Source organism: Papaver somniferum, chromosome 1 (genome assembly GCF_003573695.1).
Source record: "Papaver somniferum cultivar HN1 chromosome 1, ASM357369v1, whole genome shotgun sequence".
Taxonomy (NCBI): Eukaryota; Viridiplantae; Streptophyta; class Magnoliopsida; order Ranunculales; family Papaveraceae; genus Papaver; species Papaver somniferum.
Genome location: NC_039358.1, coordinates 222,709,246 through 222,721,593, shown reverse-complemented (window position 1 = coordinate 222,721,593; position 12,348 = coordinate 222,709,246). Strand labels below are relative to the sequence as shown.

The window sequence follows — 12,348 nt, the reverse complement described above, 5'->3', positions numbered from 1 at the left end:
CAGTAGAGTGAAATTCCCGATAAATTGGTTGGTTTTAGCCTTGAGGCCCTTCTCATCTCCATCATCAAATGCGCCATTACCGCGGTGCCCCAAGAATAACCATAGACATCTTCCAATGGATCCAAGTACTGAAGGTAGTTCGCACTAACCCTGTTGCCATTAGTGTCAGGGAATACCCTAGTGCCCAAGATGTATAACAGGTATGCAACGGAAGTATAACAAATTTCTTCAGGGTCCCATCCATCCTCCAAACATATTTGCTTTGTGTTTTCAAACTTCTTCTTAAGCAGCGCCAACTTGATTGTCTTTGTCCTACCAGATTTGGATTCATAAAAGCTCTCCACAGAAGTTTTGTAGTCCCAACCCAACAACTTCTTAGTCAGAGCGTGCAACTTCGACCATTCTAGGTCCAGAGACTCAACTCCTTCTGCAATTGATTTGCCGGTAACATTCAAGCCTAGAATGTTTTGAGCATCATCAGGGATGAAGGTCATCTACCCAAAATGGAAGTGCATGGTATCGGTTTCACCATGATACCTTTCGACGAAGCAATTGACAGTCACGGAATCAGGCTTCACATAATTTTCAACCAAAGCATATATACCAGATTCCATTACTATTTGTTGGACCTCTTCACATTCATCGGACAATTTCCAAAAATCCGCGGCTTGGTTTCGGCAAACACACACAACCTTCGTATGATCCTACAATTAGGAGACAATACAATTAAGATATTTTACATAAATACACAAAAATACATATGCACAAGAAAAAAAATACTTACATAGGTTTGATAGATAGTACGAGCCCACGAGTGCTTGTATCCAAATAGTGTTTTCGGTTCCGGAGCTTCACCCCAAATTCTACCACGTTCAAGGTCTGTATCATGTCATTAATATGAGGAAGGTGGGAACCTTTAGCTTTCACTTTTCCATTGCCCTTCTTGCCATTTCCTTGTGTTGGTTGTTGACTTGGCCCACCAACTTCGCTTTGGCTTGCTAATTGACTTGGAGGAACCACATTATCTTCATCCTCACTTTCCTCTTCATCTTGCTCATCTTGATCATCGTGGTCACGGATTACAACTCGACTACGGTGACCACCACTCTCCCTAATTATCCCTCTTGTCTCAGCCCCCAAACGCTTCTTACGACCTTCATATTTCCCTCGAGGAGGGAGATATTGAGGAGTATCAAGACCGTCCTTCCTTCTTCTCTTAGTGACATCATCTTTAGTTTTTCTTTTGTTAGCCTCCTTGGATTTTGACCTATATCATAAAATCACACGAAATGAATGCGAGACAACTCACTTTCATTTTTTCCACCGGCATTGACTTACTGAAACAAAGCATGCCGGTTTTCCGTTCCGGCATTAAACAATGACTGTCGACAATGCCGATAATCATATGTAATTCTCCTGTGTGTTTTTAGTCCACTACCGGCATTCTCGAAATAAATCAATTCCATCCCGTAACCTGGTGCCGACATTCAAATCAACCTAAAAATGTATGTCGGTACTGGTAATAAATTCATAATCTCTCCTGTATAGTTTAAGTCCACTACCGGCATGCTCGAATTTTCACAAAAGAATGTCGGTACTATAAACCGGCATACAATGGAACCAAATGTCTATGTCGGGACTGGTGACAAATTCATAAACTCTCCTGTATGTTTTTAGACCACTACCGGGATACACGAATAGTTATAATTGACTGCCGGTACCAAGAACCGGCAGGGAATTCGACCCAAATTCTATGCCGGTATCTAAAATTCAGTTTCTGGTGAATCTGCGGAGTGAAACCGGCATTGCATTCATCCTAGATTGAATGTCGGAAGGTAAAACTGGCACCGTATTCATACATATTTCAGTGCCGGTAATCACTGAAACTCAACAGTTTCAGTTAGGGTTTGCGATTCTAACCTAAAACCATTGCTATAAATCGATTAAAACACTCATAAAGTAGTTTAAAATCACTTACCTTCTCACAGAAGCCATGGTTGCGAGAGGTTGATTGTCCGAATCCGCTGCTTGATCTTCTTCTTGCTCTTGAGCAATCTTAGAAATTCTTTGTTCCTGTTTTTGCTGAGCAATCGATTTTGAGTTCGATTGGGCATTCGTTTTCTTTCGTGGAGGCATTGTTTATGATTCGGGTAGGTTAATCGACGACGAAATTTTTGAATCGACGATCAATCGACGAAGAACGGATGAAGAACGACGAATTTTTTTTTCTTTCAAAAACCTAAACCTAGGTCAGTGCCGGTAGATGGAAGAAGGGGGGATATGTGTTTGGTTTTTAGATTTTAAGTTTTAGGGAAAGGGTATAGTAGTCTTTTCATAATGTTTTTTAATTAATCAAAGGGTATTTTAGTATTTTCATACACAAAAATCACCCCTTAGCACACACCATGGGTTGGGGGAAGTAATCAATATCCCCCAATTCCTTTTTTTATCCCCCAATTAATTGGATAAAGATGTTTGATGATGTTATCAAATGATAAACTATATCCTTTAAGGGTATAATCGTCATGCCAACTTAAACATAACATGTCTCACAAATCATACGTAAGAATTCGACAAATTTTATATACTTGGAAAGCATTTTGAAAGACCTACACAACGAGCGTAAATACAACTATCAAGTTTTCATTTCATGAATTTTTTATTGTCTAAATAATTTTTTAAATTTTCTTCATATTTTATAGTGTGCAGACAATATGCACATTAATTTTATGTGCAGGAAATATACACACTGATTTCTATACATACTTTTTTAATTTTTCTTCATATTTTATAGTGTGCAGGCAATATGCACACTGATTTTTGTAAATATTTTTTTAAATTGTCTTCATATTTTATAGTGTGCAGGTAATATGCACACTGATTTTATGTGCAGGCAATATGCACACCAGTTATTTTGTTAATCCTACTTCCTATAATATTCCAGGGCCACTGGAATAATTTGCTAATTTTATTAAATAACCCTGGGCCAAAAGAGTAAGACCCATAATTTCCAGGGTCATAAGAATAAATTTCTCTTTTAATTATAAACAAATTTATATATTAACCCATTATATGTTAATCCAATATTATAGGTATCCCATAGGGAACCTGCCCCATATGGGTATTATCCATACCTGCCCAACCCACCCCAATTTATGTGGGTAATGGCGTGGGTATGAGTATTCTTTTTTTATGGATGGGGCAGTGATTGGGATTGACATACCCGTCCCATGACCTTCCCTATTGATAAGGATTTTGAGATTACTATTTGATGACTTGATTTTTTGTCATCTTGTGATCTCTCAAAATTTTGGAGCCCTAGGTTTCAAAATTAAAAAAAAAAAAAAATCGAGAAATAACTAGGTTCCGAACAGGCTATAGAAAGCCAAAGCTCAAATCAAAAGAAGGATACCAGAATGGAAGGATCCCAGTATCCCACCACGCCCCATATTCTCAATGCTAGGTTCCAGAAGATCACCAAAACTAACAGATCCCAGTACTTGTTCTTCTTGGCAGGATCCCACGCCCCATATTCTCAATGCTAGATACCGTTTAACTTGATATATATCTAATAATGGTAACATGCCTAATTAAACGTATATCACAATAATATAAAATCAAAATAATTTCTTAATTTGTTCTTTAACATGATACTGTTCAGGAAACTCTTAATCTTCTTCCATTGCTAGCTCCTAATACGTGTGTGCTCTAAGAGGGTATGGCATTATCATCATCAGCAGCTGTTAAGTTTGATATTCTTGGTGGTACATGTTTTCTATCAACAACAACTACAAGTTCAAGGAAATCAAAATATGTTTTTGTTGGGCAAAGATTGAATTCTACATTTGGATTGAACTTGAGTAAGAAAAGTATTAATATAAGAAGAAATTGTGTTCCAGTAATCAAAGGCAAAATTGTTGGAATAGATTTAGGCACAACAAATTCAGCAGTCGCAACAATTGTTGATGGTAAACCAACTATTATTACTGAGATACCTTCAGTGGTTGCTTATACAAATAATGGTGATATACTAGTTGGTGAAACTGCTAAAACACAAGCTTCTAAGAATCCTGAGAATACTTTCTTTTCTGTTAAAAGATTTATTGGTAGAAATATCTCTGAAGTTGATGAAGAATCTAAACAAGTTTCTTATCAAGTTGTCATGGGAGATGTGACTGAGAATGGGAATGTCAAAATTGAATGTCCTGCTATTGGTAAACAACTTGCTCCTGAAGACATCTCTGCCCAGGTTTGAATTTGCATTTCTATCTGTATTATATTTACTTGTTTTTATGCTCCTATTAGTCTTAACTTTGGGGTTTTTCATGTGGGGAGTTTAAGGATACCAAGTTTTGACAAGTACATTACCCATTGCTTTTAGATCTTGAGAAAACTTGTGGATGATGCGTCCAAATTTCTGAATGAGAAAGTCACTAAGGCTGTTGTTGCCGTCCCTTCGTACTTCAATGACTTTAAAAGGAGAGCAACAATGGATGCCGGTAGAATTGCTGGAATAGAAATTATTCGTATCATTAGTGAGCCATTTGCTGCATCATTGGCCTTTGCGTATGAGGAAAAAGAAGGAACTATCCTAATATTTGACCTTGGAGGTGGTACCTTTGATGTTTCAGGTACTTCGCTGTTGTACAAATTTGTTTATTTGATTGCGTAAATCACACTTCTTAAGCTTGTCATTTTATGTCATCAAGTTTTTATTCGCGCATGCAATTTGACCAACAAATTCTTCTTGTGGTTGTTCATTTTAATTTAAGCTTTGCAATGCTGTTACTTTATAAGTGTGCTCTCCATGATTTTGTGACTTCGTCATGGGTTTCATTTCTAGCCTATCCCAACTTGTTAGGGACTAAAAGGCTTGGTTGTTGTTGTGGTTGTAGAAGTGTGCTCTCCAATATGGTTCCTAAAATTTGTTGGGTATAGTTTAGGAGGCTTGAGAGTTGAAAGCCAAAACATTTGGGAGTTTTAGTGTTAATGGTTGAAACTTGATATTCAAACTTCTTTTGTTGCTCTTTACAGTTCACCAGTTCGGATTATGGGATGATCTGTTGTCTATCTATGAGGATACTCATTTGGGTGGTGACGACTTTGATAAGGTTAAGTAGGCCGTCTTTTTCAATTTCGTGACGAACCGGTTATAAAGTTGTTCTGTCCATTAATTTATTTTTTCGGTTATGTTTCAAAATGTACATCTTTTCAATGAACAGCGGATTGTTAATTGGCTTGCTGACAGCTTTAAGGTAGATGAAGGTACTAATCTTTTGAAGGATAAACAAGCTCTTCAGTGTCTCACTGAGGCCGCTGAAAAAGCAAAGATAGAGTTGTCATTTTCGACTCAAGCTAATATTAGTTTGCCTTTCTTTACTGAAACTGTTGACTGTCCCAAGCGAATCTAAACCACTCTTACAAGGGCTAAATTTGAGGAGTTATGCTCAGACCTATTTGACCGGTATGCACATAATCTCTTGCATGCACATCCAGTTGCAATATCTTATAAGTTACTGCAATTTTCTTGCGATGATCCACTCTAAGTGTATTCTTATCTTGGAAAAAAAATGTCCTCAGGCTCAAAGTTGCGGTTGAGAACTCCCTGACAGATGCAAGGCTTGCTTTCGACAAAGTGGACGAGGTGATCCTTGTTGGTGGATCTACACATATCCCAGCTGTGCAGGAGCTCGTTAAAAAGTTGACTGGCAAAGATCCAAATGTCATAGTGAATCATGATGAAAAAGTTGCTCTTGGTGCCGCAATCCAGGTTAGTCATTCCTATTCCTCTTGGGACGGCATTAAGAATTGATTCACAGTAGCTCGATCCGTCCAATCTTCTTTGTAGGAATATTACCTTGTATATCATAGTAAGATTGGAACCCCCTGGAGTCAAATAAATTAACAATTCTTAGATACAAGTTAAGTTAATTGTGTCTTGATATCTGAATAACAGGCTGGCATCTTGTCTGGGGATATTACCGAAACGTATCTATATACTGACATTGATCGATTAACGTTGTCTCTTGGTCTGGAAACATCGGGTGGTAATATGGTTAATATCATCAGTAGGAATTCACCGTTTCTTTACTCAGAATCAGTGTCAGAGACATTCTCTACAATTGCAGATGGACAAGCAAGTATTGTGATACATGTACTACAGGGTGAAAGTGAGTTTGTGAAAGACAACAAATCGCTCGGAAGCTTCCGTATAGTATACGCCCAGCACCACGTGGTGTCTCTAAAATTGAAGTCGATTTCAACATCATGAGGATCAAATTGTCTCTGTTGGTGCTTTTGATGAGAGCACCGGAAAGAAGCTGGACATTACCGTTACCGGTGGTAGAACATTCACAATGTCAGATTACTGGTAAAGTATTATAAATCAGTGATGTCAAAAGTTGAAGGGCTTCGTTCCGTGTATGATGAATTTAATAAAAAATTGAGTCAATTTATTTAGAAAATGAAACTATAAATAAGCGTGGAAATACGTTTGGAGTTGATTCTGTCATTTTTTAATCGATCAAAAAATATACTGTAATCATTATTCCTTCAGTCTTTTATTTTTCAAGTTTCTTCGAGTTTCTTGAAACGGTTTGTTAGTTCTTCCAAGTGCTCTTTCGCTTGTTTCTGATCAGGGGTTGCTTGAAAGCCTATTTATCCTTGAGAAAATTTGCTCAATAATTTCATAAACCAGAAACCGAGCATTTTGATGCAAAGAACACTATTACCGGAAGCACTGACGCAGCCATGAGACAAGAAAACGGAGACATATATATATGGCAATTTCTCTAAAAACTAGGACAATTTCATTTCTCCAGAAGAGGACTAGGTAGCGAGTCTAAAGCCAGTAAGTTAAGGACTAGTCATTTCTACTACTTACTATATATATTTTGTTGGCTCACCATTTAAACTAGAGGCGTTGCGATTGCAAATAATCTCTGGGAATAGGTAAGCTAGGGTTTGTGTTTAATCCATGGAGGTCGCAGGAGCGCTTTCTATTAGTACCATTCAGTATAGATCATTTTTAAGCCCTAGATTAAGCACGGAGTTTGGTTCTTCTTGTTGTTGTTATCTCGGTACTTCAAATGCTTCATTCATGTCAAGCACAATTTCTTTTCCTCATAAAGCGGCCTGTAGTTTGAGGAGTGCGTCTATAAAAGATAACCCTAAACCAGTTACCAGTGAGGTAATTCGTTTTCGTCATTTATTTATTTCTTGTATTAATTGGCTGTATAATATATTTTGAGATTTTCATATCACTCTTTGATTTTAATTTCTAGAGTTTGATCGTGATATTGTATTAAATTTTAGATGAAAAGAATGAAAATTGAAGACGAATCCTCCTCCGAGCTTGATCGTCTATTTGAGGAAAAAGTTTCTGTGTTTAATCAGTTTATGAGCAATTACGGTCTTGTGCGTTCACAAGTTTTAGTCCAGGTACGTACACATTTCTTACTTCACATCCTTATTTACGTACTGTGTCAGAAAAATCTTAGTATTATTCATTTTGTTGTTCGACTCAGAAAAATCTTAGAATAACCCAGGACAGTCAAACATGCAAAGAAAAGTCTAGACAAGGTGAGGTCGGTCTTGTAATGAATTTTCTAGAGAAGAAAACTCTAGATAAAACTGGAGTATGTACTGTCGGTAAATGAGGCCTATAAATAGGCAGTGATGTAATCAGTTGAAAACTGAACAAGAACATCAAAAAAAAAAGAGAGTTTTGAAAGACAGTCTTGTTCCATATCTTGGAGCTCTGTATGAGCAATACTAATCACTAGCTCATGCATCTTCATGATCATCAAAAAATATCCAAAAATCAATAGTTTTTTTGTTTTTCGTATTTTAGGCAGCTGCAACCACTATGGAAAAAGAAATTGCAATGTATGCTGCTCGATTAAGCAATGAAAGACATCGCCTATCTAAAGTTGCTATACTGGGTGATTTTACTGGTGCTTCCGGGAATAATAACGCCAATTTTTTTTGCATACCCTGAGGTAGACTGCCAACAAGTTGCAAAGGAGTTTGTAGAAGAAACTCTGGGATTGACTTTCAACCCCTATATGCGGGTGCGTTTCCTCTTAAAAATATCACATCATTTTGTTCTAATGGAGAGAAATAGTTAAGATAAATTATGTATCAGTTGTCTTTTATCAATTCCTTATATATTTTGGTTTTATCTGCTGATTACGTTATTTTTATTCTACAGGTTGAGCCTCATGATTATATGGTGGACCTGGTCTATGCCTTAAAACGGTTTAGTGATATCCTGGTGGAGTTTTTTGAAGATGTACAGACCTACGTATCTTTAGGATTCTTCAACCAGGTGAGCAATATGCACATGCACACAAAATGAAAATGAAAATAAAAATCGTTGTAAACTGTAAATGTTTGATGTGCCCTCGTTATTCTTATTTTATCACTTGACCTATCTGACAGATATCTGAGGCTGACGAGTTTAAGTCTCTTACTACTCATAAGGTGAATCTTTTAGATCAGGTAATAAGCGAGCTATTCTTATTTTATTTAAGAACTCTCCTTTTATTCTTAGATGCCCTTTCTTGATGATGGATTCTACAAAGAATCTCAAGCACTAGGCTTACACGGGTCGACCTTTCAAGTTTTTAGACATGTTGGCTGTTCAACACCTAGTTTACCCCAGTGGTACTGTCTTTCTGTTTTGTGTTTTTATGAGGTCCTTTTTAATGTTTATACGGAAGTGTAACCTGACTGATAACCATTGACATGTGATGCAGATAACCGAGTTTCGTGGACGGAGATGTTTAATTTTCCATGAGGAAATGGAAGAGGTAATAAATCTCATACTCTGTGTTTGTATATGACTGCATAACCTGACTTATATTATAACACTTGACCTGTGTTACAGATAAACAAGGATGGTGAACTTGGGTGGTCCAGTGGTACGCTTATTGACTGTGCTGAGAAACCAGTAAGTAAATATTGCTTTTCTTCAAATAGTCCTTAACGATACTTTTAAGGGAAAATTAGGAATATGCTCCAAAATCGACCGTCATTTTGGGGATATGCTCCAGGATTCCAGTTTTTGGGAATATGTCTCAAAGTAACGGTTTCCGTCAAGGAACCGTTAAATAGACAATTTATCGTAAATGTGTCTGAACTTTCTCTCTAATTTTTTCGTCTGAATATGTTCCTGAACCTTGTAAAGGTGTATTAATATATCGTATATCTGTCTTTTAATTCGCATATGTGATCCCAAGTGTGTGCGAATATTGACTACTTAACGGTTTTGGATGGAATTTTGGATGACTGGGGCATATTCCCGAAAATTGGAATTCTAGGACATATCCTCAAGATGACAGTCGATTTTGGGGCATATCACCAATATTCCCTACTTTTAATCCTGTAAGTAATCTCAAGTACTAGAATTAGATCCTAAATAGGGGAGGACCCTAAATGTATTGGCAAAAAATTGACGGTAAGGCTGATGGAGCTTTGCCTGGCACCCAGCCTTGTGCCGAGGCAACATAGCGAATGATACAAATCCACTCTGAATTGCCATATGAATACACTATAGTTTCCTTATTCTTTTGTGTTTTACTTTCGATTTTGATAACACCCTAGTTTATGTTTGAATGACAGAAGGCTACACTCATTATCAAGAAGATGGGTGAGGGATTGATGTCTCATCTTCTTTCTTACAAAGTTGCTCTTGTGGGCATTGGAAAGCTTCAGGTAATTTTATGGGCTAGAAAAATAATTCTCAAGGCTTAAAACAATACCAACAGTCTTCATTTCCACTAAATAGAGTATATAGGTATTTTCATTTTGCATTCAACAATTGATTTTAATCATCAGCGCCGTGCAAAAGGGATGAAATCGACCCCCCTGACACATTTAATTTCTGGCACAAAACCGGCAGCACTTCTAGTAGGCTCCGATGTGTGATGTGCTAGCTAGAGTGACATGCTACAATTGATTTTTATACATGTTATCTTTGCAGGTAAATAAAACTTGCTTAAGAAATGATTTGGATGATTGGTGGGACATGCTTATGGTTCCAGCACGGAGTGTAAGCATCTTAACTTTGTTTTGTCAGATTTCCTGATGACTGTTAGTCGTAACGCATCAACTTATGTCAGTTCATCAACTTCATCTCAACACCTTCACCGAATCATTCATGGACTTTTATTTTCCGTTAACAGGTTATACTAAGATATGGTTTGCATCTCTGGCAATATGGAATTAAAGGAGAAGTTACGGAAGATAGCTTCAAAGAATTCGTATCAGATATGGATATACCGGAGGATGCAAAAGCTAATCTATTAAAACTTACACCGCAGAACTACATCGGACAAGCAGCCGATATTGCTAATTTCATAGATAAGATTGTTCATGATTTAGGGAATACTGTCAATGTCATGTAGGAATACTTGCGCTGCTAAAAAAAATGGAGGAATAGTCGTTCCATCTCATTCAAGTGTTGATAGAGCTCAATCATGGATTTCGCCAATACATGCTCTACATGAGCGAAGTCGGACTCAATCATTATACACAAGGCAAACTGATACCTGTTATTAATCTTGGAATGTTGGAACTCTAAACTTGGAATTTTAAAGAATACGATTAAATTATCAAGTTGTGAAGAGTCAAGAATGATTTTGAGAAAGAGAAACTCAGCCTTTGTTGATTATCCGAGCAAACAACATACTGTAGGATCTAGCATTTGTCACCCAGCCTGACCCTGAAATACTGCAGCGGAATTGTATTCCATCAAGCTGTTAAAAGGAACTCATCTCGCAGGACGTTGCAATCAAATTTTGGAACTACCTTTCACATTTTTCAACTTACTTGGCGACTGGTGTACATACTTCAATTTGCAGTCGGAGTTTTTTTTTCAATTACTTCGACGTCACAGTACTACTACATTAGATTGGAGACAGCGTATTCTCGTGGATTTGGACACTGTGAGTGTCGTTCAATTCCTTGCAAAAACTACTACTAAGGAAAGTTCATCAGGAACCAGATTTCAAATATAAATACAGTATATTGTTTGTGGGTACAGGTTTGTGCTTATCTTGGAACGTGCTTTTGTTTTTAAACAGGTCAAATGATCGGCTATATGTTCAGTTAGGCATTTCCACAAAACAGTTCGAGTAGACATAGTAGTATCTAAATTTCACAATGACTGTAGGACCCAAAATACCGCCCAAGAATATCGTTTCTTTATTCTGATTTTCATTAGAGGATTTTCTCCGAGGGGCAGGCAGAGGAGAACACCCATGTTTGTTGATCACAGCCATAATGCCCAAAGTTTCGCGAAGCACCAAATTATGATGTAGACTCTCCCTTTTGGGGAAATCTTAGGCGAGCACCCCTCCTTAGTTGCAATGGAGGTGGCTAACCTAGGCCATGGACCTTCTTGATAATCCATAGACCCCGTCCAGGTAAGTATGCTTCAACGTTCCTATGTCTGAATCATTTGTAGCAACTCTTTTCTCATCTCTTGTATGGGTGAAACAAACAGTGTTTGGGTGATACATTTGTGTAGGTCATGATAAACGTTGGAGAACCACCAACGGTGAGCACCAGTGGTCTAGTGGTAGAATAGTACCCTGCCACGGTACAGACCCGGGTTCGATTCCCGGCTGGTGCATTGTTTTTTCCGTATTATTTTGGCACATAAATCCAAGTGTACTAGGGCTCAGCTATTTGACTTTTGCACTGTGCACAAAGCTATACTGCGTTCAATTTCAAGGCTTGCACAAAAATACCTGAAATCATGACTAGCAATGGAAGTTTTAAATTAAGAGGCATACAATTTAAAAGCACAAGTTACAATGTACTCAAACACAATGTAATACTACAATGTCAATAGTAATATTCACATCACTTTTTTGACCTGGCCTTAAATATAATTTGCTTGTAGTATCTGAGCTCCATGATGCTTTCTCTAATGTCATCCATTGCTCGATGTTTGTTTTCCTTGGAAGGAGCCTTCTTGTTATCTGCACAGAAACAACAGGATTCTACACGTTAGTCGGTCTGGTTCTTGTACTGCATGGAGTTTGTCTTGCTTATACTACAAGACAGGTGGCTTCTAGGGACGGTCATTTTTTCCAAAACCGTCCCTAGAGAGGGTTATTAGGGACGCCCAAGGACTGACCGTCCTTATTGGTCACGGGATAATCAATTTAAGTCTATTTTTGGGCCGTCCATAAAAGAAAGTATGACCAAAAAATATTAGTGACGGTAGAATAGGGGACGGGTATAAAACCGTCACAAACACCTCTTGGAAAGGTTTTTGGGCCTTTTGGGACGCTTTTTAGCCGTCGCAAGAGACCTTCTATTTTGTAGTGTTAACGA

General features: G+C 37.6%; 1 non-coding gene and 2 pseudogenes across 1 annotated transcript; 2 read left to right on the top strand and 1 right to left on the bottom strand.

The window, feature by feature from the left end:
• The first annotated feature begins 3,718 nt into the window (after positions 1–3,718).
• LOC113361002 lies at positions 3,719–6,374 on the top strand (annotated as a pseudogene).
• A 4,931-nt stretch (positions 6,375–11,305) lies between these two features.
• Positions 11,306–11,437, bottom strand: LOC113345300 (annotated as a pseudogene).
• Positions 11,438–11,567: 130 nt separating this feature from the next.
• On the top strand, positions 11,568–11,638 carry TRNAG-GCC. The gene has a single exon. It is a non-coding gene; the product is annotated as a tRNA-Gly (tRNA).
• The last annotated feature ends 710 nt before the right edge of the window (positions 11,639–12,348 follow it).